At 41.0% G+C, this 26,143-nt stretch overlaps 1 pseudogene; it reads left to right on the forward strand.

Moving 5' to 3' along the window:
- The window catches only part of LOC134354868 (cytochrome P450 2J5-like), a 45,221-nt pseudogene extending 19,520 nt beyond the window's left edge, over positions 1-25,701 (forward strand).
- The last annotated feature ends 442 nt before the right edge of the window (positions 25,702-26,143 follow it).

Genomic DNA, 26,143 nt, shown 5'->3' on the forward strand with positions numbered 1-26,143 from the left:
ATTCATGAAGCAAAGATTCTGGCTGACTATCTCTTCCACTGCAATTTAAGTTATGGAAGAGCTTGCTTTCGTTAATTTACAGGCTTTGTACAGAGTACTTGACCCCAGAGCGCAGTATATTCACCACAAAATCATGCATTGATATCACATCTTTAATGTAAACTAATGTTTCAAGGGGCTTCACAGAGACAAAACAAATCCTCCAGTCAGAGGGAGAAACTTGAGGAGAGAAACCATGCTCAAGGAGGTGAGTTTTGAGGGAAGTCTTCAAAAAGGAGGTGGCAAAGGATTGATTCAGAAACCTTACAGAGAGAATGACAGCAGAAAGCAAATAGATCAAAAGGAAAATAAGAAATAAAATATGAAATAAAAACAGAAAATTCTTGAAATCCGAGAGGTAATGTTGCAGCTATATAGGACCCTGGTCAGACCCCACTTAGAGTACTGTGCTCAGTTCTGGGCTCCTCACTACAGGAATGTGGAAACCATAGAAAGGGTGCAGAGGAGATCTACAAAGATGTTGCCTGGATTGGGGAGCATGTCCTATGAGAATAGGTCGAGTGAACTTGGCCTCTTCTCCTTGGAGCGACGGAGGATGAGAGGTGACCTGATAGAGCTGTACAAGATGATGAGTGGCATTGATCATGTGGATAGTCAGAGGCTTTTTTCCAGGGCTAAAATGGCTAACATGAAAGGGCACAGTCTTAAGGTGCTTGGAAGTAGATACAGAGAAGATGTCATGGGTAAGTTTTTACACAGAGAGTGGTGAGTGCGTGGAATGGGCTGCCAGCGACGGTGGTGGAGCTGGATACGATAGGGTCTTTTAAGAGACTCCTGGATAGGTACATGGAGCTTAGAAAAATGGAGTGCTGTGGGTAACCCTAGGTAAATTCTAAAGTAAGTACATGTTGGGCACAGCGTTGTGGGCTGAAGGGCCTGTACTGTGCTGTAGGTTTTCTATGTTTTCTATACTCAACAGGTTGGGTAATATCTGTGGAGAATTTGATAATTGGTTTATTATTCTCAAGTGCACTGAAATACAGTGAAAGAATTCTGTTTGTGTGCCACCCTGGCAGATCATGCCAGACATGCTGAAAGTACAATGAGACGGTAAGGAAAAAGCAGAATGCAGAATATAGTGTCTTCAGAGCAGGTGCACTGTCAGTAAACTAAATGAAAGGTCCTGGGGTAGATTGGGAAAATGTTAATGTTTCAGAATTGGACAGGACAAAGTTGAGCAGAAGTCTAAATATAAGGATGAGAGCCATAAATATGAGGTATTGGTAACAGGAAGCCAATCAAAATTTTATCAGGATTTAGTGAGAAGTAGGAAATTGGAAACAGGGCTGTGTATGGATGAAAGAGTATGAGGTTGCCCGAGAAATGTAGGATATTCTAGATAAATGTTATGAAGAACTGTATATATTGCTACCTCCAACATGTCCTAAATCCACCTGTTGGAGCATGCAGGAACAACTGGTTCTTACTGTTTTTGAAGACTGCCTGAATCAAGTAAATGTAATGTAATATCCTAGTTATTCAACTTTAATTATTAGTTAGCTTTGAACATAAATTGCAAAGTATGTAAATCATATTTAAAAAGTATGTACTACATTCATACATTGTCAAATGAATAGGCTATTAAGAATAACTTTTAATATTCAACGTGTTCTGCTTTCAGGACAACCATTCAATCCTCAAACCAAGATATATATATCAATTTTAAACGTAATCTGTTCAATTGTTTTCGGAAAACAGTATGACTGTGATAGTACCCATGCTGATACACAAGAAATCCGTCTTTTGCTTGACAAATTTGCAAATCTTTTGAAGAGTATTTGGGTTCAGGTATGGTTACATTTGGGAGTAATATTTTTAAATATTGAATTTTGGAAAAGGAAAAATATTTGACTGAAATTAAAATCTTTTAATTTGAAAAGAGTGTACGCTACCATCACTAATCAGGCACAATCTACAGAAATTCATGAAATACATTTATGTTAACAATTTATAAGTCTAATTTCAAACTCTATTTTCAAATTGTAGTGCAGGATGATAAACTTATGGTACACGTGCCCAAGATGGCACATGCAAAATTTTTGTTAGCATGTGACATTCAGTGCCATTCCTCTATCCTTTAAACCCCACCCATTATAAAAAGATACATAATGATTATCTTTACTGCCAAATGAAGTAGCAAATTATTTTTTAAACCAAAGAGAAACCATAGAAACACTACAGCACAGAAACAGGCATTTTGGCCCTTCCTGGCTGTGCCGAACTATTTTCTGCCTAGTCCCACTGACCTGCACACGGACCATATCCCTCCATACACCTCCCATCCATGTATCTGTCCAATTTATTCTTAAATGTTAAAAAAGAACCCGCATTTACCACCTCGTCTGGCAGCTCAATCCATACTCCCACCATTCTCTGTGTGAAGAAGCCCCCCCCCAATGTTCCCTTTAAACTTTTCCCCCCTCACCCTCAAGCCATGTCCTCTGTTTTTTTTTCTCCCCTTTTCTCAGTGGACAAAGCCTGCTAGCATTCACTCTATCTATACCCATCATAATTTTATATACCTCTATCAAATCTCCCCTCATTCTTCTACGCTCCAGGGGATAAAGTCCTAACCTATTCAACCTTTCTCTGTAACTGTGTTTCTCAAGTCCCGGCAACATCCTTGTAAACCTTCTCTGCACTCTTTCAAACTTATTAATATTCTTCCTGTAATTTGGTGACCAAAACTGAACACAATACTCCAGATTCGGCCTCACCAATGCCTTATACAACCTCATCATAACGTTCCAGCTCTTATACTCAAAACATTGATTAGTAAAGGCCAATCTACCAAAAGCTCTCTTTACGACCCTATCTACCTGTGACGCCACTTTTAGGGAATTTTGTATCTGTATTCCCAGATCCCTCTGTTCTACTGCACTCCTCAGTGCCTTATCCTGTATGTTCTACCTTGGTTTGTCTTTCCAACGTGCAATACCTCACACTTGTCTGTATTAAACTCAATCTGCCATTTTTCAGCCCCTTTATCCAGCTGGTCCAAGTCCCTCTGCAGGCTCTGAAAACCTTCCTCACTGTCCACTACACCTCCAATCTTTGTATCATCAGCAAATCTGCTGATCTAATTTAACGCATTATCATCCAGATCATTGATATAGATGACAAATAACAATGGACGCAGCACTGATCCCTGTGGCACACCACTAGGCACAGGCCTCCACTCAGAGAAGCAATTCTCTACTACCACTCTTTGGCTTCATCCATTGAGTCAATGTCTAATCCAATTTACCACCTCTCCATGTATACCTTGCGACTGAATTTTCCTAACTAACCTCCCATTCGGGACCTTGTCAAAGGCCTTACTGAAGTTCATGTAGACAACATCCACTGCCTTCCCTTCATCCACTTTCCCGGTAACTTCCTCGAAAAACTCCAAGAGATTGGTCAAACATGACCTACCACGCACAAAGTCATGTTGACTTTCCCTAATAAGTCCCCATCTATCCAAATGCTTGTAGATTCTGTCTCTTAGTACTCCCTCCAATAACTTACCCACTGCTGACGTCAAATTTACCCGTCTATAATTTCCGGGATTACTTTTCGATCCTTTTTTAAACAACGGAAAAACATGAGCTACTCTCCAATCCTCCAGCACCTCACCCATAGCCGACCACTCTGATCTTCAAGAGGACCAATTTTATCCCTTACAATCCTTTTACTCTTAATATATCTGTAAAAACTCTTTGGATTATTCTTCACTTTGACTGCCAAGGCAACCTCATGTCTTCTTCTAGCCGTCCTGATTTCTTTCTTAAGTATTTTCTTGCACTTTTTATACTCCTCAAGCACCTTATTTACTCCCTGTTTCCTAAACATGTCATACAACTCTCTTCTTCTTTATCAGAGTTGCAATATCCCTTGAGAACCAAGGTATCTTATTCCTATTCACTTTGCCTTTAATGCTGACAGGATCATACAAGCTCTGCACTCTCAAAATTTCTCCTTTGAAGGCTTCCCACTTACAGATCACATCCTTGCCAGAGAACAAGATCCTTCCTCACTTCTTCAAAGTTGGCCTTCTTCCAGTTCAGAACCTCAACCCAAGGACCAGATCTATCCTTGTCCATGATCAAATTGAAACTAATGGCGTTATGATCACTGGAACCAAAGTGCTCCCCTACACACACTTCCGTCACCTGTCCTAACTTGTTTCCTAACAAGAGATCCAACATTGCATCCCCTCTAGTTGGTACTATATATTGATTTAGAAAACCTTCCTGAACACATTTTACAAACTCTGAACCATCTAGATCCCTAGCAGTATGGGAGTCCCAATCAATATATGGAAAATTAAAATCCTCGACCACCATAACTTTATGTTTCCTGCAGTTGCCTGCTATCTCTCTGCAGATTTGCTCCTCCAATTCTCGCTGACTATTGGGTGGTCTATAATACAACCCCACTAATGTGGCCATACCTTTCCTGTTTCTCAACTCCACCCATAAGGACTCAGTAGACAAGCCCTCTAATCTGTCCTGCCTGAGCACTGCTGTAACATTTTCCTTGACAAGCAATGCTACCCCCCCCCCCACCTTTCATTCCTCTGCCTCTATCACATCTGAAACATCGGAACCCTGGAATATTAAGCTGCCAGTCCTGCCCCTCCTGTAGCCAAGTTTCACTAATTGCTATAACGTCATAATTCCACGTCTCAATCCACGCCCTCAACTCATTTGCCTTCCCCACAATACTCAGCACCTCAGAAGATTTTTACCACCACCCACAATCTTTCTATTTGCGGCTTTGCTTGAATTTTTAACATCATTCATTTTCACCTCAGCTACACTGTCACCTCTGGCACTCTGGTTCCCATCCCCCAGCAAATCTAGTTTAAAGCCTCCCGAACAGCACTAACAAACCTCCCTGAAAGGATATTGGTCCCCTTGTATTTCAATTGTAACCCGTCTCTCATGTACGGGTCCCACCTGCCACAGAAGAGGTCCCAATGATCCTGAAATCTGAAACCCTGCCCCCTACACCAGTTCCTCAGCCACTTGTTCATCCTCCAGAGCATCCTATTCCTACCCTCACTGGCATGTAGCACGGGTAGCAATCCTGAGATTACCACCCTTGAGGTCCTGCTTTTCAACTTCCTACCAAGCTCTCTATACTCACGTGGAAGTGAGATGTATTCACAGGAAATGCCTGATTTCACACTGGTTGCAAGAGCAGGTAACATTGAATGGTAGGTTTTGAAATACCTACAAATCGGGTGGACGCACCAGTATTCGATTAGTAAATGATTGGACCAATTGGCATAGGTTCTGGTTTGCTTATAGTTTTTCTTCTGTCACTTGTGAGTGAACACTGGATATTTGGTGATAATAATGGTAAATACTGCATGAGATTTAGTGACTCCATGAATATTTGTTTTATCAGAATAACATATTTACATTAGTAAAACTATGCTATTTAAGTTTATTGATGAAATATTTTTAAATTGTGCTTACTCTTCTTGACATGTTCAGAACGTCAGATACACCAGCAAAGAAAGTAAAACATTCAAACGATGAGAGAGGCAGCAGAGATCTTCAAGAGTGGTAGAGTGAAGGATTTGGCATGATTAAAAATGGTGATAAAGCACATAAATATGCCACAAGACTCATCCTTTTCCTTTAAGAATTTCATAATTATTGTTAGCAATTCAGTAATCAATGATTATCTCTGCTGAAAATTACCTTGGTTTGCAAGAGAAATTTTTAGATTAGATTAGTGCCAACACAGTCTCTGAAAGGGTTGCCACCCCTAAAGATTTATACAGGACAACATTGTGTTCAGTGTATCTTGTTGATGACAATCAGGGTGTCTTCATGAGCTGATCCCATTTGTCTGTATTTGACTCATATTTCTTGAAGTCTCTCCTATCCACATACCTGTCCAAATGTCTTTTAACCATTGTAATTATACCTGCATACATCACATCATTGGCTGCTCATTCTATATCACCCCTACTTTGCCTCTCAAACCATTAGAACAGTCAACATTTCGGGCCAAGACCCTTCCTCAGGACTGGAGAAAAAAGATGAGGTTAGAGCAAGAAGGTGAGGCGGTGGGTGGCGGGAGTGGAGTGGGTATATGGAAGAAGAGGAAGAAATACAAGGTAGTAGGTGATAGGTGAAACCAGGACAGGAGGAGGGGAACTCTTTCACCAATCAACTTGCCAGCTCTTTATTTCACCCCTCCCCTTCTCCTGATAAACATAAAATACAAATAGATACATGTTTACTAATGTTCTTAAGTGGTATTTGCCAGGTCCAGGTGGAGGTCAAAATAGATCTATTAATTGCCAAGTAATTTGAATGGATCAGGCAAAAAATAGTGACAAATGGTGCAAAACATACATTCACCACACCTGAAATAAATAAAACAGAAGATTTTCTAAATTATAAAAGCCTTACATGAATGGAAGTGCAGACAGATGCACAGAGATTATTAGAATCTTATGTATAGGTAAAGAAAGGAATCCAGCAGACTACTGAAATGCTGGATTTTACTTATGAATAATTAGTCACAAGTATGTGTAAGTAATGGATGTCCAGACCCTATACCCCTCCACTGTCCATCAGGAGGACTTCAAATAATACGATGTTCATTTCAAAGCATCCTACTTCAGCAGGGAAATATTGACCGTGAAGCAAAGAATGTAGCGTAGATTTATGATAACGATAGCTGAGTTCCAAAGTTTAAAACATAAGGAGAGATTAGGCTCAGTGGCCAGTTTATCAGATACAGGATTAGAACCCAGTGTTGTCTTCTGCTGCTGTAGCCTATCAACTTCAAGATTCAACATGGTTATTTGAGTTACTGCTGCCTTCCTGTCAGCTTGAAACAGTTGGGCATTCTCCTCTGACCTCTCTGATTAACAAGTTGTTTTTACCTACAGAATTGCCACTCACTGAGTGATTTTTGTTTTGATTTTTGCACCATTCTCTGTAAATTCTAGAGACTGTTGTGTGTTAAAATCCCAGGCAATCAGCAGTTTCTGAGATACTCAAACCACCCTGTTTGGCACCAACAATCATTCCACGGTTAAAGTCACTTAGATCATATTTTTTCCGCATTCTGATGTTTGGTCTGAACAACAACTGAATCTCTCGATCATGTACGCATGCTTTTGTGAATTGAGTTGCTGCCACATGATTGGCTGATTAAATATTTGTATTAATGAGCAGGTGTATAGCTGCATCTAATAGTGTGGCCACCTTGTCTATGTTGTATTTATCAAAGTTTTCACATAATAAAGAAATTGTCAGGTGCATGGGAGAAACAATTTCTGCTGTTCGGGGAGCTTTTTGGTTGGAAGAATAATTTAAAAGTTTGATCTTGAAAAAGTGAAGTTAGGAAACACTTCAAAGTGAAAAGTGTAGTGAAAGTGTAAAACTCTCTTGTGATGCTGGGTCAGGTAAGCTCTGCTCACTTTGAATGAAATAAGATTTGTTTGCTGCTTAAATCAGTCAAGGCTATAAGGTTGTCCTAATCTTTTCATTTAATGTTCCTTTCTACAGCTATATAATTCATTGCCAAAATTAGTGAGACATCTGCCAGGCCCACATAATGATCTATTTGCCTCAATGAAAAGTTTAGAGGACCTTTTCCAAAAGAACACCAAGCAGCACCAGGAGAGTTTGAACCCAACAGAACAAAGGGATTTCATTGACTGCTTCCTATCACAAATGCAAAAGGTGAAGTTTTATGTAAACTTAAATTTTGAGATAGGAGGAATAGAAAGGGTGAATATTGTTTAAAGAGGGTGAGTAAAGGACACTATTACAGAGGAATTCTGGGTGTCCTCAGGTAGGACACGCAGGTTGTCAGTGAGTAGTTAAGAAGGCATTTATAATTCCTATTTTTGTGGCAAAGGTGCTGAAGTACAGAAATTAAGAGGTCTTGCTAGAACTGTACAGGATGTTGGTAAAATCATGCTTGACGTACCCTTTATTATGTATGGATATGTTTACATCAACATAGTTTTAAGAAGTTGAACTGGGTGCATCTCTGGGTGGAAATAAATCTTTTATGTGGAAAGGTTGAAGTACTGATGAGACTTCAGGAGAATAAATATGGGGCATCATTTCAGAATAAGTGTCACCTATTTAAGATTGAGGTGAGGTGGATTTTCTGCTCTGTGAATCAGGAATATTTAGAATATTTACAGCCAAGACAGGATAATATTAGGTTGATAAGGCAGTTGAGGATCATGTGGAATTGGCAGAGCTGGACTCAACATTAGATTGTACCTAGTTTGTACCCAGTGTCTGGGGGGTTTATATGACCGACTCCTATTGCTCTGTTCTCATGCCCCTATTTCCGACTTTCTTGATTCTGTTATAAAACTTTTGCTGGCCTTTATCAGGAGTGTTATCCTAACCAGGATGATCACAAAGAGTATACCTATGGCATTGTTTCAGAAATGCGAAAATTAAAAAAAAACAAATGCTAGAAAGCTGAAGGAAAATCACAGAAGGCGGGAACCTCTCAGCAAGTCAGGCAGTATTTATAGAAAGAAAAACTGTTAACATTTCAGCCAAAGATCAATCATCAGGGTTACGTGGTATTTTGGATTGCGGGGTGTAGATATGTCTCTATCATAGGAGGTGTGAGGTGCCCCTTCCCTCTGCTAGCATGTAGGTCACCTTTGGGCATGGTGAAGCCTCTGCTTAGCTCCACAATCAGGGTCACGTGAGGCCATGGGACCAAGTGGTGGATGGTCGTATGAGCAGCTGGTGCATATATCAAGTCTCAGTTATAGGATTACTGACGCCAGGCAAATAATCTCTGAAGAGTATTGGTAATGGCTGGGGTCACGTTTCTTGTAAAGACACTGTCCAGACGGCAATGGCAAACCACTTCTGTAGAATATGCCAAGAATAATAATGGTCACAGACTATGATCGCCTACGTCATGCAACATGGCACATAATAATGATGAGGACAAGGAATTAGAAATAATGACATGAACAATTCTGATCAAGGTCATAGAACTGAGAAGTTTATAGTGTTTCTCCTTTGACAAATTCTGAGTACTTCCAACATTTTTGGGTTTGTTTTAGAAGCATGTCTTGCAGTGGTGTCTGGAAAAGCTATTTCCCATGGTAGGGAATTCCAGGGCAAGAGGGCATGACTTCAGGATTGAAGGATGTCCTTTTAGAACTGAGATGTGGAGAAATTACTTTGGTCAGAGGGTGCTAAATCTGTGGAATTTGTTGCCATGAGTGGCTGTGGAAGCCAAGTCATTGAGTGTATTTAAGGCAGAGATAGATAGGTTCTTGATTAGCCAGAGCATCAAAGGGTATGGGGAGAAGGCAGGGGAGTGGGGATGACTGGAAGAATTGGATCAGCCCATGATTGAATGGTGGAGCAGACTCAATGGGCCGAATGGCCTACCTTCACTCCTATATCTTATGGTCTTATGGTCTAAGCAAAGGGAAAGTTATCACCTTCTAGTTGTCCTTAAATATTTTGATTTCCTATTGTCCTTTAAAACAAACATACAAGGCTTTCTTTCACAATAAAGCTCCCAGTGTGAATCTTTGTTCAAAGGTGCTAAAGATTGAGGTTGTGGAAAGGGGAGCAGCAAGTTTAAAAGTACTGATACATCAGATTTTGGAAGCAAAAATCCTCAAAGCATTCTGAGAATTTTAAGGTAGCTTATTTTTCTGATATTAATCGCAGAATGCCCCTAATTTCCTGAAAACCTATTTTTGAGTTAGTTGTGAAATATTCACATTCCCTTGCATCAAAATGCAGAGAATTTCTGTTTGTTAATAAATCTATTCACAACCAACAAATAATGTTGGTTTAATTCCACTACTCTTCAGATTTACTATGTTTTCTGTTAAAACAAGCTTAGAATGAGTCATAGTTAATCCACCTATTTACTCCAAGACACCAATTCTAGAACCATATTGACCCAGCAAACTTCCTATTACCAGAGCAGGCATTGGTTAAGCTAGTGGCAAACTGATCCAAACACCTTATTAGTCTGCAAACAGGCACTGGATTCCACTCAAATCAAAAGAATGAGTGGAGCTGTGACTTTGCACTCTTGTTGATCATTGAGAGAACAGACACACAGGGTGGGTTTGCCATCTTTGCTCAAACAACCAGCAGTTTATTATAGCCAGCTGTAATCACCCACTCTCATTAACTCCTGGTACAATAGGCTCAGTGGGTGAGGTTGCGCCATGTAACCAGGAAAGCTAAAGCTGAAACTCATTACATATCACTTAAATCTGTTGTCACTTTAATATATTTCTTGCTGTTTAAGGCTGCTCCTAACTCTAGTTTTGATGACCAAAATCTGCTGTATACATCATTGGATCTTTTCTTTGCTGGATCTGAGACGACAGCTACCACATTACTTTGGGCACTGCTGTACATGGCAGGGTATCCAGACATTCAAGGTGAGTAACTCAGGAGAAATTTAGGAAGTTCTCGATTTCTGCCTATGATTTCTGAATTTCTGTGATTATATTTAATGAAGCTATGGTCTTCCCAGTGCAACCTAGTCTACATTGGTGAAACCCGACGTGGATTTGGGGGGACCACTTGGCCGAGCACCTTCACTCCACCGGCAACAGGGAGGATTTCCCATTGTCCATCCATTTTAATTCCACTCCTCATTCCCATTCCAACACACTGGTCCAGGGCCTCCTTTCCTGCCATGATGAGGCCACTCTGAGGTTGGAGTAGTAACACCATTTGGATAGCCACCAACCCTTCGGTATAAACATTGATTTCTCCCCCCTCCTCCTCTTCCATTCCCAATCCTAGCTCCCCTCTTACTCCTCTTCTTCTCACCTGCCCATCACCTCCCCCTGGTGCCCGTCCTCCTTCCACTTCTCCCATGGAATCTGTTCTCGTATCAGATTCCTCCTTCTTCAACCCTTCAGCCATTCTGTCTCTCACATCCAGGCTTCTCATTTGATCTGTCCTCCCTCTCCACCTACCTTCCCCTCAGCTGGATTTACCTATCATCTGCCCCACCAAAATTATACCTGCATACCCTTGTCCCACCAACATTATATCTGCAGACCTCTGCCTACTGAAATCATATTTGTATACCTCATCTCTGTTTTATCTCTTCCCCCCAACCCAGTTTAATCTCTTCCTACCTACATCTGTGACACTTCACACACTCTGGATCTTTTCAACGGCTTCAAGTTCCCTGGCTCTGATCATCTTATTTTCACAATGGATGTCTAGATCCTATACACCCCCACCCCTCATCAGGAGGGCCTCACAGCTCTCTGACAACAGACCTAACTTGTTGCCTCCTCCACCTGGCAAAAACGGTCCTCTCTCAATAATTTCTCCTTTGGCTCCTCCCACTTCCTTCAAATCAAAGGTATAGCCATGGGCGTTCGTATGGGTCCCAGCTATGACCGCCTGTTTGTCTGCTACATGGAACAGTACGAGGGGTGATTGATAAGTTCGTGGCCTGAGGTAGAAGGAGTCAATTTTAGAAAACCGAGCACATTTATTTCCTACATAGTCCCCTCCTACATTTACACACTTAGTCCAGCAGTTGTGGAGCATACGGATCTCTTTGAAGAAGTCGGCGTCTTGGACCTCCAGAAAGTGGTCCACAGCAGGGGTGATTGATAAGTTTGTTGCCTAAGGTAGAAGGAGATGAGTTATACAGCTCTCCTTATGTGCATGTGCAGTTCAACTCTCTGAGTGACAATGCAGAAAGTTTGAAGTTAATAACTCATCCCCTTCTATCTTAGGTGACAAACTTATCAATCACCCCTGCTGTGGACCACTATCTGGAGGTCCAAGATGCCGACTTCTACATGAAGGGATCCGTATGCTCCAGGACCACTGGACTAAGTGTGTAAATGTAGGAGGGGATTATGTTGAAAAATAAATGTGCTAGGTTTTCTAAAATTGACTCCTTCTACCCTGGGCCACGAACTTATCAATCACCCCTCATATGTTGCAAACCTACACCAATATCACTGCCCAACTTTTCCTATGCTAGATCAATGACTGCATTGGGGCTGCTTCCTGCACCATGCTGAGCTTGTCAACTTCATCAACTTTGCCTCCAACTTCCAACCTGCCTTCAAATTTACCTGGTTCATTTCTGACATTTTTCTTCCCCTTCTCGATCTCTCTGTCTCTATCTCAGGAAACAGTTTATGTACTGATGTCTTTTATAAATCCACTGATTCTCAAATCTTACTGAACTACTTTATACTTTATTGTCGCCAAACAGTTGATACTAGAACGTACAATTATCACAGCGATATTTGATTCTGCGCTTCCTGCTCCCTGGATTACAAATTGATAGTAAATATTAAAAATTTAAATTATAAATCATAATTAGAAAATAGAAGAATGGAAAGTAAGGTAGTGCAAAAAAACCGAGAGGCAGGTTTGGATATTTGGAGGGTACGGCCTCGATCCGGGTCATGATCCATTCAGTAGTCTTATCACAGTTGGAAAGAAGCTGTTCCCAAATCTGGCCATACTATACCTCTTCCCACCATGTCACTTGTAAAAATGCCATCCACTTCTCTCAGTCCAATTACCACTGCATCTGCTCTTAGCTTACGATAAGGTATTTCATTCCAGGACTTAATAAATATCCTCCTTCTTCAAAGAAAAGGGCTTTCTTTCCTTCACCATCAATGCTGCTCTCACCCACGTCTCTTCTATTTTGCGCATATCTGCCATACCACCAGGGATAGGGTCCTCACCTACCACCCCACTAGCTTCTCTGCCCAGCACATAATTCTCCGTAACCTCTGCCATCTCCAATGAGATTCCACCACCAAGCACATCTTTGCTCTCCCCCAACTTTCTACTTCCCACAGGGATTGTTCCATACGTGACTCCCTTGTCCATTTGTCCCTCCACACTGATCTCCTTCATAGTACTTACCTTTGCAAGTGGACAAGTGCCACACCTGCCCCTACACTTCCTTCCTCACTACCACTGAGGGTCCCAAACAGTCCTTCCAGGTGAAGTGACATTTCACCTGTGAGTCTGTTGTGGTCATCTGCTGTATCCGGTGTTCCCAGTGTGGCCGCCTCTCCATCGGTGGGACCCAACATAGATTGGGAGACCGCTTCGCCCAGCACCTGTGCTTCATCCACCTGAAAAAGCAGCATCTCTCAGTGGCAACCCATTTCAGTTCATCTTCCCATTCCCATTCTGACATGTCAGTCCATAGCCTTCTCTTCTGCCATGATGAGCCCACACTCAGATTGAAGGAGCAACTCTTTTTAGCCAGACGGTGATGAACCTGTGGAATTTTTTTCCCATGGGCAGCTGTGGAAGCCAATTCTTTATGTATATTTAAGGCAGAGGTTGATAGATTCTTGATCGGTCAGGGCATGAAGAGATATGGGGAGGGGACAGGAGATTTGGCTGAGAGGAAAATTAGATCAACCATGATGAAATGGCAGAGCAGACTCGATAGGCCAAATAGCCTAATTCTGCTCCTATATTTTATCGTCTTATGGTCTTATAGTCTGTCTGGGAAGCCTCCAACCTGATGGTGTGCATTTCCAGGAATTGCACCCACTCTCTCCTTCACCATTCCCCATTCCTGTTTCTCTCTCTCACCTTTTCTTCTTACTTGGCAGTCACCTCCCTCTGGTGCTCCTCCCCTTTCCCTTTCTTCCGTGGTCTTCTGTCCTCTCCTATCCATCCGATTACCCCTTCTCCAGCGCTTTATCTCTTACACCAATCAACTTCGCAGCTCTTTACTTTGCCCACTCCCCACTGCCAGTTTCACCTATAACCTACCACCTTGGGCTTCTACCACCCCCACTTGCTCTGATTTCTCATCTTTTTTTTGCAGTCCTGACGAAGGGTCTCGGCCCAATCATCAACTGTTCACCCTTTTCCGTTGATACTGCCTGGCCCGTGTGTGTTGCTTGGATTTCCAGCATCAGCAGATTTTCTTGCATTTTTGGTTTCCGTATCACCTTCGAGCTTGTACTCCTTCTCCTCACCCCAACGCTTTCCTTTCCAGTTCTGTTGAAGTGCCTCAGCCCCAAAACAGCAGCTCTTTATTCCCCCCCATAAATGCTGCCTGACCTGCTGAGTTCCTTGAGTATTTTGTGTGTGTTACTAGGATCTTGCCTGATTTTAAATTGGTGAACAGTGATGATTTGTACCAAGATACCATATGTACTAACATATTGGTGCTGTGAGATATTGATACTTAGAATGATCTAAGAAACATAATTTGGAAAATTAACACTAAAGAAAAATGTTATGACGAATCACCCATTGTTTCAATACTTTTGAGAATAATGAGTGGCCAGATCAATTTGATAGCTATTGTAGTTTCCATTTTGATAATACTAGCCATCTCATTTACACCATGGATATCCAAACTTTCCATATATCCACATGTCCACCTCCTACCAGAACAGACTGCTGACCCTTCACTTCCTGAATGGAGGCAAATCTGGTCCTTATCCTCCATCATTGCCATTCTCCTGTGCCTCATCTTTGTTACACATTGAACAACTCCTCACTATCTCCAAATAAAGGCTGTTGCAATGCAAATTTGTGTAGTTCATGAATATAGCTACCTTTTTTGTGGAATACAAGTTTGTTTTTGCTAGCATCTTCCAACCCATCAGTTTTAACATTCAATGAATCCACTATCTCCTCCATACTGCTTCCACTATCCTTTTTATCTTTCCTTTCAAAATTATAATTGTCTCTCTCCCTTCAGGATACCCCAATTCACTTCTCAATCCTTCCTGCTCACAATGCATTCACTTCCCACAGCACCTTAATATCCTATTCATTTTATCTCCTTGTTTCCAGCCATTCAGATCTTTTACAAGTGAAATTTTCATTTTCTTGCACTGCACTTGCCAGCGTTATTGTATATATTTTCTATTTAAATGGCTGTGGAGCCTCATTCATTGGGTATATTTAAAGCAGAGGTTGATAGAAACCATAAGACTATAAAATATAGGAGGAGAATTAGGCCATTTGGCCCATCGAGTCTGTTCCGTCATTTCATCATGGCTGATCCAATTTTCCTCTCAGCGTCAATCTCCTGCCTTCTCTCCATATCTCTTCATGCCCTGACCAATCGGGAATCTATCAGCCTCTGCCTTAAATATATATAAAGAGTTGACCACAAGTGCTACAGATTCACCACTTTCTGGCTGAAAGAATTCCTCCTCATCTCCATTCTAAAAGGACGCCCCTCTATCCTGAGCCTATGTCCTCTGGCCCTAGACTCTCCCACCATAGGAAACATACTCTCTACATCCACTCTTCACCATTCGAAGGGTTTCAATGAGGTCACCCCCTCAATCTTCTGAATTCCAGTGAATACAGCCCTAGAGCCATCAAACATTCTTCATACGACAAGCTATTCAATCCTGGAATCATTTTCGTGGAGCTCCTTTGAACCCTCTCCAGTTTCAACACATCCTTTCTAACATAAGGGGCCCAAAACTGCTCACAGAATTCCAAATGAGGTCTCATCAGTGGTTTTATATTCTAGACTCTTGAAATGAATGCAAACATCCCATTTGCCTTCCTCACCACAGTCTCAACCTGCAAATTAACCTTTAGATAATCCTGCACAAGGATTCCCAAATTCCTTTGCACCTCAGTTTTTTGTATTTTCTCTCCATTCAGAAAGTAGTCAACCTTCTCATTTCTTCTACCAAAGTGCATGACCATACACTTCCCGACACTGTATTCCATCTGCCATTTTTTTGCCCATTCTCCTAATCTGTCTAAATCCTTCTGTACCTCTCTACTTCACAAAACAACCTACCCTTTCTCTTATCTTCATATCACCTGCAAACTTTGCAACAAAGCCATCAATTCCACCATCTAAATCATTGAATTTACCGTAAAAAGAATCGGTCCCAACACAGAACCCTGTGGACCACCACCAGTCACCGTCAGACAACCAGATAAGGCTTCCTTTATTCCCACTCTTTGCCACCTGTCAATCAGCCCCTGCCTTATCCATGCTAGAATATTTCCTGTAATAAGGTTCTTGATAAGTAAGGATGTTGAAGGTTGTAGAAGCAAGGCAGGAGAATAGGGTTGAAAGGGAATAATAGATCAGCCATGATGAAATGGTGGAGTAGACTTGAATGGCCTAATTGTGCTCCTGTGTCTTATATTCTTTTGGCCTAAAACACATTACCATTAACAAGGTGCTTATGTAGAACTTAACACAATAGCCATTTATGTAGCTGTTGTTAAGGTTTCACAAATCCTAGCCCATGGAAAACTAAGTAATGGCCTAGAAATTCTGCTCTGTGGGATAAGGATCCATGACTGTGTACTCTGTGGTGAGCTCTGCATGCTTTATCTAAATGTTTTCTGTTGTAAAATTGTCCTGTGCACAAGGCATTGTATGCAACTTAACTAGTCTTACAAGCTTAATGCAAGAATATTTGTCTGCTCACTTTCTTTTCAAAATGAGTGAAGCAGGTAGGTATTGGGACAAGGGAGGGAAGAATAGGGAAATGTTCCAGGGAGGAATAGTAAAGTAAAGTTTGTGATGTCAGACGAGCTAAACCTATTTTTTTAAGATTAGCTTCATTTTATATATATATATATATATATATATATATATATATATATATACATAAACATAAAAACATTCCCTGAAATGTGTCATTTACACCAACAAACATTGCAGTACAAGAACGTGGTAGGGGAAGCCTGCAAGTTTTGCCATTTCCTGGCAGCTACATATCATGTCCACAACCTACTAATCCTAATCTTTGCAATGTGGGAGGAAACTGGATCACCTGGAAGAAACCGACATGGTCATGGGGAAAACAAACAAGCAGCAGGAATTGAACCTGGATTGCTGGTTCACCACACTACGGTGGTGTCCAAAGAGAGTTGGTTGTCTTAGATCAGAATGGGCATGTGTGTGAAGACAGGTGGAGGGGGAGGATTGGAGGAAACGAGAAGAGATGAGATGGTAAAGTTTATGAGATTGTGATTTGTTGGATGTAGGAGTTGGAAGCTTGGAGGTAGTTTTTACCTTAAAGGTACCTCCATACAGCTGGTTCCCATGGTTTGGATCCCTGGGCATGTTTGCTCAACTAGGTCCCTCCTGAGCATTGCCGAAGTAGGCTTCACCTTGGCAATCACTCATGAGTTCTAAACTAAATTCATCAAGTGATAAGCTTTCCTATGAAATTCTACCACATAGAATACAAATATCTTATCCTACAAAACTGTGCCTTCAGAATTCAACATACCGTATGAGGTCATTTAAACTGTAAGATCCCTGCATGAAAGGTTTGGTGTGGTAGTAGGGCCACATGGCAAGGTAACAGGGCCACTCAGCCCACCACCCCTGTGCCAAGTAGATGGGTGTCTCATATGAGAATGGGCATCTTGCTGTCATGCTCACACTCTGTAACTGGAAATGATTACCATAGTTGTCTTTAATTACAGATCAATATTTCCTTTCACATAATGAGAATCCGAGATAAGAATCACAACATGCTGGAGATTTTCAGCAAGTCAGATAACATTTATGGAAGGGGAAAGTTAATATTTCAGGTTCCCAAGAGCCGAAACGTTGTGTCCCACTCTCACAGCTGGAATATTGTACACTTGTTTGCAGTTCTAGTCACCACACCATAGGACGGAATAGAATTGGAGGGAATGCAGAAGAAATTCACTAAGAAGTTGCCTTGGAGCAGAGAAATCTGAGGTGGACGAAAGAGAAACACAAAATCATGAGAAGCAGAGATATGGTAGATAGTAAGACATTTTTCCCCATGGCAGAGGTGTTTGAGACCATAGGACAAAGGTTTAAGATGAGGTGTAGGATGTTCAGAGGAAATCTGAGGAAAATTTTCATCAATAGGATCATTACAATTTGCAACACTGCCTGAGAAGGTGACAAAGGCAAATACATTCACAATATCAAAGAAGCATTTGAATAATTACTTCAATCACTGAAGCTGGTAGGCCATGGACGAAGCACTGATAAAAGGGATTAATATTGATAGGACCTGATGATCAATATGACCTTGCTGGGCCAAGGCCTTCTTCTTTGCTGTATGGCTCTGAGCACATGACCATCAGATCTCCCTTTTGTAATGTTAACCCTTCTTTCCACTGAGACTGCCTAATGGACTGAGCGTTGCCTGTCTGTTAAGATACTCTTCTATGTTGTTTTTTTTTTCCCATATCTACTGGAGCATTGCTTGGGGCACAGTGGCATGTTAAAAGCTTAATTCTTATTGTTTAAAAAGTAGCATTGTGATGGTCATCTGGATCCTTCTGTACCCTTTCTCTTTCTTTGCAGAGAAAGTCCATGATGAGATTGTGAGTGTAATTGGCCAGCAAGATCCTGTGATGGATGATCGAATCAATCTTCCTTACACCAATGCAGTTGTTCATGAAATACAGTGAAAGGGCTTCATAGTCCCATTTACTCTTAACAGGGAAACTACTCGAGATACAACAGTGGGAAAATACTTCATACCAAAGGTAATTGAAACACAGGTTTTCAACATGAAATCGTAATGAACGAACACAGAATATAATATAAATAAGATGACAGAATCAAGAAAGATGATTATAAGAGCTGGGTGCTGTGAATATTCACAGTTTGAGAGATTTGCTAAAGCTAGGGTGTGTTTTGATATGAATAATTCATTTCTTGAAGCCTTTTGAGGACTTTCCTTCCTTTTTACTATTCTGACAAATACTTGTGTTGTGGATTAAATCTACAAATCTATCAAGATATCACGAGAGCCTCACAGGTAAGAAATATATTCATAATCAGTCCATCTTAATTTATTTGTTTAAACAAATCTCCACTGTTTCCATTGCTCCTGTCAAAATATTTCTTTAATAATTCTCTTTTTTATTTGGCTCCATGCAAACTTTTTGTTATTCACTATGATTAAAAACTGCTTTATGTTTTAGAACTGGCTTTTGCTGACTTGAATCCCTCTCCTTGTTCCATTCTCAAAGTCCACTCTTTATCTTTAGCTTTCCTCGGACCATGATGTGAAAAATGGATTAACACCACATATCCTTTCAGGAGTAAAACATAGGTGCCACAAACAAACTAGGATGTGATGAAGACCACAAGGACAATTTGCTTGTTATTGCCTTGCATCTTAGAAAAATTGGTTGAGAACAGCCAGAGCTTGCATTTTTCAAGCTACAATGACCTCATCCAGCTCTGCAGCAGAAGAAGCATACTGATGGGTTTCACATTAACACCTTAATTTACAATTTGGGGGAAGCGAAATACTGCTTCTTCCTACTCCCTACATAAACCATTAATTTGCACCATCCACCCCTATACTGACAGCCATAGAAGCATCCTCTCTTGCTCAGCAGGGAGGTTGATTCCAACTTGATAAAACATTGGTTGTACCTTAGCTGGAGCATTACACACAGTTCTGGTCGCCACACTATATGAAAGATGTGACATTGCTGGAGAGAGTGCAGAGGAAATTCACCCGGATGTTCCCCAGGATGGGATGTTTCAGTAATGAGGAGAGATTGCAGAGTCTGTGTCTGTTCTTTCTGGAACAAAGGAGGTTCAGAAGTGACACGATTGAGATATATAAAACTACAAAAGGTGTAGATAGGGTAGTCTCCAGGAAACTATTCTCCATATCAGTGATAGACACCCTTAAGTTCATAAATTTAGGAAGGGATCACTGATTTAGAGGAGATCTGAGAGTGATTTTTTTCACGTAGTGAGTGGTATCTCTTCACTCAATGAATGATGAAAACATTGCCTGAGAGAGTGCAGGAAGTAGAGCAATTTAAGTGCTCACCCAGGCACTTCTAAAATGTCAAGTCAAGTCAAGTCAAGTTGCTTTTATTGTCATTTCAACCATAACTGCTGGTACAGTACACAGTAAAGACGCAACAACAATTCTCCAGGACCATGGTGCTACATGAAACAACACAAAACTACCCTAGACTATCTGAAACAACACTAAACTACACTAGACTATGTGAAACAACACAAAACTACATTAGACTTCAGGCCTACACGGGACTACATGAAGTGCAAGACAGTACAATAATTAATAAACAAGACAATAGGCACAGTAAAGGACAAATTACAATATAATAATAAATGATGTAAACGTAAGCAATGTAAACAATGTTTCAGCAGGAATTGAGAAAGAAATGAGCGAAAATTGCAAAGGGAGTGGAGTGGTGTTCAGTTGTGTGTGTGTGTGTGTGTGTGTGTGTTGGTGTCAGACTGGACTCTGGGAATTAAAGATTCTAATGGCTTGGGGGAAGAAACTGTTACACAGTCTGGTCATGAGAGCCCGAATGCTTCATTACCTTTTTCCAGATGGCAGGAGGGAGAAGAGTTTGTATGAGGGGTGCATGGGGTCTTTCACAATGTTGTTAGCTTTACGGATGCAGCATGTGGTGTAAATGTCTGTAATGGCGGTAAGAGAGACCCCGATGATCCCTTCAGCTGACCTCACTATCCACTGCAGAGTCTTGCAATCCGAGACGGTGCAATTTCCGAACCAGGCAGTAATGCAGCCGCTCAGGATGCTCTTGATACATACCCTGTAGAATGTGGTGAGGATGTGGGGTGGAAGATGGACTTCTTTCAGCCTTCGCAAAAAGTAGAGACGCTGCTGGGCACTTTTGGCTATGGAGCTGGTGTTGAGGGACCAGGTGAGATTCTCCGCCAGGTGAACATCAAGAAATTTCGTGCTCTTAATGATCTCTACGGAGGAGCCGTCAATGTTCAGCAGAGAGTGGTCGCTCGGTGCTCTCCTGAAGCCAACAACCATCTCTTTTGTTTAGTTCACATTCAGATACAGTTAAGTGCTGACAGCATTTAAGAAGCACCTGGATGAGCATTGAATTGTTTGGGCATAGGAGAATATTGGTCATGCTGGAGAATGGGATTAAGGCATAGAAGAAGAATTAGGCCATTCAGCCCACTGAGTCTGCTCCACCATTTCATAAAGGCTGATCCCTTTCCCTCTCAACCCCTATTTTCCTGCCTTTTCCCCAGAACCTTTCACCTCTCACTAATCAAGAACCTATCAACCTCAACCTTAAATGCACTCAGTGACCTGGCCTCCATAGCCACCTGTGGCAACAAATTCCACACATTCTCCACCCTCTGGCAAAAGAAATTTCACTTTATCTCTGTTCTAAATGGATATCCCTCTAAGTTGAGGCTATGCTCTCTGGTCGTTGATGCGCCCTACCAAAGGAAACATCCACTTCATATCCACTCTATCTAGGCCTTTCAGCATTTGATAGGTTTCAATGAGATCCCCTCCCCCTCATTCTTCAAAACTGCAGTGAGCACTGGCCCAGAACCTTCAATCACTGCTCATATGATGACCCGTTCATTCCTGGAATCATTCTCGTGAGCCTCCTCTGAGCCTTCTCCAATGTCAGCATATCCTTTCTTAAATAAGGGACCAAAACTGCTCCCAATGCTCCATGAGGTTTCACCAGTGCCTTATACAGCCCCAGCATTATATCCTTGCTTTTATATTCTAGTCTTCTTGAAATGAATATTAATATTGCATTTGCCTTCCTCACCACCAATTCAACCTACAAACTAATGTTTAGAGAATCCTGTGTGAGTACTGCCCAATCTGTTTGCACCTCACATTTTTGAATTTTCTCCCCATTTAGAAGATAGTCTAATAGAAAATTGTTTGCCTGATCAAACACTTCCTAACACTGTATCCATCTGCCACCTCTTTGCCCATTCTCTTAATCTGTCTAAGTCCTTCTCAGCCTCTCTTCTTCCTCAACCCTACGTGCCCTTGCACCAGTCTTAGCTTTGTCTGCAAACCTGACCACAAAGCCATCAATTTCATCATCTAAATCGTTGACATATTGTACAATGTAAAAAGAAGCAGCTCAATACATACCCCTTGGAATGTCTCTAGTCACTGGCAGCCAATCTGAAAAGGATCCTTTTATTCTCACTCTTTGTCTCCTGCCAATCAGCCAATGCTGTATCCATGCTAGTATTTTTCCTGTGCTCTTATCTTGTTAAGCAGCCTTGGTGCAGCACCTTATCAAAGCCTTTTGAAAATCCAACTACAGAACATCCACTGATTTTCCTTTGTCTATCCTGCTTGTTATTTATTCAATGAATTCCAATGGATTTGTCCGACAAGGTTTTCCCTCAAGGAAATCATGCTGACTTTGGCTTATTTTGTCATGTACCTCCAAGTACCCCAAAACCACATCCTTAATAATCAACTTCAACATCTTCCCAACCACTGAGGTCTGGCTAACTTGCCTAAAAGTCCTTTGCAACACACACAAAATACTGGAGGAACTCAGCAGGCCAGGCAGCATCAATGGAAAAGAGTAAACAGCCGACGTTTCAAGCTGAGACCCTTCATCAGTACTGATTTTGTGTGTGTGTTTGGATTTCCAGCATCTGCTGATTTTCTTGTGTCTATAAATTCCTTTCTTCTGCCTTCCTCACTTCTTGAAAGAGTGTAATGACATTTGCAATTTTCCAGTCCTCTGGAACCATGCCAGAATCTATTGATTCTTGAAAGATCATCACTAATGCCTCCACAATCTCTTCAGCTACCTCTTTTAGAACCCTTGGGTGTAGTCCATCAGGGTCCAGGTGGCTTCTCTATCTTTATCTTTCACCATCTCCCTAGGGAAAGCAACTGCACTCACTTCTGTCCCTTGATACTGTGAAACTTCCAGCATACTACTAGTGAAGATTGATGCAAAATACAAATTCAGTTCGTCTGCCATTTATTGGCTAGCTTACTTTCATAGTTCATCTTCTCTCCACCTCCCCCCCCACCACCACCAATGATTTCTTACTCACTCTTCCTTCAGTTAGTCCTGACGAAGGGTCTCGGCCTGAAACGTCGACTGCGCTTCTTCCTATAGATGCTGCCTGGCCTGCTGCGTTCACCAGCAACTTTGATGTATGTTGCAATGATTTCTTTAGTTGCCTACTGGTCATTTTTAAAAAATTCCCAATCCTTTAACTTTCTGCTGATTTTTACTCTATTATATGCCCTCCTCTTTCGCTTTGACTTCCCTTATCAGCAACAGTTGTGTTATCCTGCCTTTAGAATACTTTCTCTTCTTTGAAGTGCATCTATTCTGTGCCTTCTGAATTGCTCCCAGAAACTCTAGCCATTAAAATTCTGCCATCGTCCCTGCAAGTGTCCCCTTCCAGTCAAGTTTGGCCAGCTCCTCTCTCATGCCTCTGTAGAGCTGATACATTTAACTTTAGCTTCTATGTTTCAAATTGTAGGGTAAATTTTATCACAGTTTCCTAATGGTTCCATTACCTTAAGCTCAAGTTCATTTCACAACACCCAATTAATATGGGTGGATGCCCAGAGGTCTTGTTGGTCATTGTGGGCCAGATGGCTGTTTATGTCTCCTTCTCACCCGGACTCACCCTGGGACTATTGCTGGCTCCTGAGCAGAACAGACTTGTATAGAACTCAACTAGTGAATGTTGTTGATTTGCATATTTATTTAACTTTTGCAACATGCAGGGGTAATGATGAAACTCAGCAACCATATTAAGATGGTCCCTTGGGCTTCTGTTCAGTTGTATTTTGGTTTTTAATGAGTTGAATACCGATATATCTTCTAGCCTTTCCTCACATCCAAGCTTAGATATAGAAGATTGAAACTTTCTATTTCATTTGACATGTATTTCTTGTTTGGTCATTAGGGCACACAAGTAATTGCAAACCTCTACTCAGTGTTGATGGACAAATCAGAATGGGAAACACCTGAGGAATTTAATCCTGAACACTTCCTGGACAAAAATGGGAAATTTGTGAGAAAGGAAGCATTTGTCCCTTTCTCTGGAGGTAAATAGTTTCATTTATGTCACAGTATATGGCAGAAATTAGTAATTAGTTGAATATTTTAGGAGTGAATGAAAGAAAGAAAGCAGCTTCCTTGCTATTTATTTGGTTCAAGTTACTCGGATTGTACTGTATATCATGTCCATTTCTGTCGACCTGACAGATTAACCTTTTACATGTGGGTCCTTCAATAGTTTTGATAGAATGGATACTACAATTTGGAGAATCTTTTAAAACAATCGAATGAACAGAAGTTCGTAATCTTTATGGGGAAAGTGACTACAAACTTTTAGCTTCTTCATAATGCTATTTTGTACTAATAAGTAACACAAAAGAAAATCTTCATATTCACCATCATTATTCTGACATTTTTATTTTATCTAGCCAACTATAAAGGCAACTTGCATCTCATTTCTGAATATATTATTTATTTTCTAAGATGAGAGCTTGAAAATATTGAGGGAACAGATTATTTTGAAAAAGGATCTAGTGCTTTCCTGGTGTATGTGACAAATAAACTCTTTTTGGGTTTCCCTGTACAGTTAATGATAATAACTGATATTTCAATGACAGACTCTGCCATCTTCATCAGGGATGATACCTGGGCTTGTCTTGTCCCGTGGTATTTATGTTGTTTATTAAATAGATTATTTTTGCTAGATCATTTACCAACTTCTTTGGTTTGTTATGATATTATCCAATTGATATAATCCTTCCAGGAAGTGCTCTACATGAATAGTCTTTGGCCTTCTAGGTACCAGGTGGTGTTCCAGAAAGTGGAACCATTTCACTTTCCCCAATACCGTGACTGTAATATGCCTGCTGTGCTGTTCAAACCACATACCTCCTTCCAATACACTCTGGATATGGTCAGATATGAGCTGCCATTATATATGAAGCATTTGATCATGCTTATTTATCTGTGTTGTATTAGTTCCTTCAGGATAATGGATACAAATTAGAATGAATGTGTATTAAAAATTAAGTTAAACCAACTTTCAGCATTTGCAGTAAGATACATCCATTCATGTTTTTAAATGGTGTTCATAGTGGAAACCAAGCAAATTACTTCTAGGCTCACATCAAAGTTTCTGGTGAACGCAGCAGGCCAGGCAGCATCTCTAGGAAGAGGTACAGTCGACGTTTCAGGCCGAGATCCTTCGTCTGGACCCTGAGTCCTGACGAAGGGTCTCGGCCTGAAACGTTGACTGTACCTCTTCCTAGAGATGCTGCCTGGCCTGCTGCGTTCACCAGAAACTTTGATGTGTGTTGCTTGAATTTCCAGCATCTGCAGAATTCCTGTTATTTCTGGGCTCCATTCCTTTCTAATCTAAGTAATGTATTCTGACAGAATTGCTGATCCAGTTGATTCAAATCCAGACTAAGGTCAGCCAATGAAAGAAACTCTTCTCCATTTGTGAAGATATTTTCTGAATCTTATTCAGGAACCACTGATTGCAAAGATTATACTTCAGCCCCAAAAATTATGTTATGATCGGCAGATAAAGAGAAGATTGTGCTGGGTATTTATACTCGGGGTGCTTCAATATTTATTCTCGATGCCGGTGAATAGAAAGATTATTTCACATGCCTGTAATTGTATAACGCATATGTCTATTCATTTGCAGGAAAATGCAACTGCATGGGAGAACCACTGGCTAGAATGCAATTGTTCCTTTTCTTCACTTCTTTAATGCAGAAGTTCAAATTTGTTTTTCCCGTGGGTGTCAAGCCAAGTTTTGATGCTGTAATACATCTATTATGCAGCCCTCAGCCATACAAGATATGCGCAGTTCCACGCTGAACCAGGAGAGCAGTAGTATCTATTGTATGACACAATACCTTGGCTCCTTGGACCAGCTTTCTATCTTTCCTCTTTGCAACTCTGAATCCTCTTTAATTCAAGATCACTAAGAAATCTGCCTTTTAAAATCAATATTTCAATAAATGTGTTATTCTAATGCTTTGTGGAAACACGAGGAAAGGAAGCATTCAATTGTAAAGAAGATCAGAACATTCCCTCGATTTAACACTTCTGAAGTAACTAAGTATCTCTTTCTGGGTCAGCTCTTCCTGCTAATCAAGGCTAAGAACAACCATCTAACTTCTCTTTAGTCTCTCCCTCACATCTTTCCATCCAACAACTGTTCATTGACAGCATCATCTGAAGGCATAAGCCAGTTTTTGCGCAGAAGCCCATGACACATTACAATATCTCTAAATACTCATATCTTCTGTATGTCCTGA

The sequence above is a fragment of the Mobula hypostoma genome, chromosome 12 (genome assembly GCF_963921235.1).
Source record: "Mobula hypostoma chromosome 12, sMobHyp1.1, whole genome shotgun sequence".
In the NCBI taxonomy this organism is placed as follows: Eukaryota; Metazoa; Chordata; class Chondrichthyes; order Myliobatiformes; family Myliobatidae; genus Mobula; species Mobula hypostoma.